The following is a 2,500-nucleotide window of genomic DNA, read 5'->3' on the forward strand; positions in this document are numbered from 1 at the left end:
TGTGTGTGTGTGTGTGTGTGTGTGTGTGTGTGTGTGTGTGTGTTCGCGTGAGAAATCAAATTTTAGGTCACGCGCTTATTGATAGTTTTGTTAAAGCATGTCTGTGTTTTGTATCTGATATGTTTGAAAGATAGGTTTCAGTTTTGTTTCCAGTGTTTGATATATTCATTTTGTAATTTTTTTTTATATATCGCGTATTTCAGTCTATGTACGCTGAATGTGGATTGTTTTTTTCCAAATTTGATCAAGGCCTATAATTTCGAGTATCTTTCTAACAAATATCAACTATGGGGAAGTTGTATTTTCTTGTTGGTACATGGACTTATATAATTTGTTGATGAGAGAAGTTTCTGGTAATTGAATTATGTGAATCCAATATGTGATAATTTGGCATATCATCTTTAAACATTCTGGGAATCTGCCTGACACAGGAAGCACCATAGGTTTTTTGTGCACTCCAAGTATTTGCTTACAGAATTTAATGTGTAATTTTTCATGTGGAAACTTATTTGATAAGCAGTCGTCAAAAAGGTGTACTGAATCGAAAGTATCATCCGGTTTGTGTGTGTGTGTGTGTGTGTGTGTGTGTGTGTGTGTGTGTGTGTGTGTGTGTGTGTGTGTGTGTGTGTGTGTGTGTGTGTGTGTGTGTGTGTGTGTGTGTGTGTGTGTGTGTGATGGATGGCTGAGGTATGGTGTCGGCAACTCACCATCCTCTCTTTCATTAAAACAAATGAAGAAAAGAAACACACCAATAAAGAAACGAAATACACAAATGAGATGAATAAACATGATAAACAAATACAGAGCAACTGACAACAAGAAGCATAATGGTCCACGTGTTTTGAGACATCCGTTGAGGGCTGGCCAGAGATAATGTTTCATCCAAACGTGATGAGCGACTGATATTCTGAGGAAATGGATATGGGAAGAAAAGGCTGAAAACACGTTCTATCAATTTGCCTCCCTTTGACCGGATTTTGATTTCAACATGGAATATGGCCGACGCCTGAAAAGTGAAAGTCCATACTATGCAGTTAGTTTTCAGAGCATGTAGTATTATCAAACTATTAGAAATTATCTTTACTCTCTCTGTCTTTCTCCCTCTGTCTTTCCCTCTTTCTCTTTGTCTCTCACTCATCTTGCTCTCTCTCTCTCATTCTTTCTCCTGCTCTCTCTCTCTCCTTCACTCTCTCCCTCTATCTCTCCCTCTCTTTATCTTCCCTCCCCCGCCTCTCTCTCTCTCTCTCTCTCTCTCTCTCTCTCTCTTCCTCCCTCTCTCTGTCTCAGCAGAATGATACATGTGAAATTATGTAAACATCCCCTGTTGATACGGGGTTTGACCTCAAATGAATAAATCATCGGAGTCCTAGTCTCTCTCTCTCTCTCGGCATTTGCACAGATCAATTCTGATGCACATGCATATCAAGGCATAAACAACAAGGAACTGATTCATTGGCGCTGTCGTTTTGATGCCCATAAATCACAAATTACGTAGATTAGGGTGATATATTTTCTGCTTGTTTTTGTTCTTGTTCTTGTTCGTTTTCTTGTTCTTGTTCTTCTTGTCCTTGTTCGTGTTCTTCTTGTTCTTCGTCTTCTCTTGAATTCCGCCTGTGGTTTCATTCTGTTGATAGTATCTTCAACATCACTTTGTTAGGATGACTGATGAGACTGATGGTGCGATGATTCTGAGGCAAGTTTTCCGTCTGTGGCAGTGTGATTACCAGGGACTGTGTCCGAAGGGGTCGACCATTCTCCCGTCTGGCAGATCTTGTTAAAAAGTGTTTGTGAGGGCGTCAGTCATACTATGCTTCCTCCACCTGCCTGGACTAGTTCTGCCTTTCTTCAGGGATCTGACGGGGCTGCTTCTACTTCCTCCCGCAGAATCGGATGGTTGTCCTTGTTGGTGGTACTGGAGAGTCGCCTCTGGTGCTTTGATTGTACATTTGTGAGCTGGACTCGGTCCATCGTTCAGGGATGTCTTGCTGTTCTGTACCATACCATAGCATACCATAGCATACCATACCATACCATACCATACCATGCCATACCATACCATACCATAAATCTGGTCATGTTGTTCACAGCTTTGCCGACCTCAAAGGATTAATTACAGAGAAAATACAATACAATACAATGCAGTGCAAATACAAAACCATTCCATAAATAACATCATGCTGCTTGTAACCCAGCTGACCTCAAAGGAGCAATTTCAGAGTAAAAACAAGACAATACAAGACGATCTACGACTCGACACGAACAACACAATACATCATGTCAGAATGATTTGTTCTGCCTTTTTGTATCTCAGACACAGAAGAGACAGCTTCAGAGCAGGAGTAGAGAGAGAGAGAGAGAGAGAGAGAGAGAGAGCGAAAGCGTGTTCATTGTAAACTATTAGGAGAGACGCTTTATTTTCACAGATAACAGACAGACGCTCTTCCAAGTATCGATTTTGCCCCTCCCCCCCCCTCGCCACTCCCCCCCTCCCGCCCCCCCA

The sequence above is a fragment of the Babylonia areolata genome, chromosome 4 (assembly GCF_041734735.1).
Source record: "Babylonia areolata isolate BAREFJ2019XMU chromosome 4, ASM4173473v1, whole genome shotgun sequence".
NCBI lineage: Eukaryota > Metazoa > Mollusca > Gastropoda > Neogastropoda > Buccinidae > Babylonia > Babylonia areolata.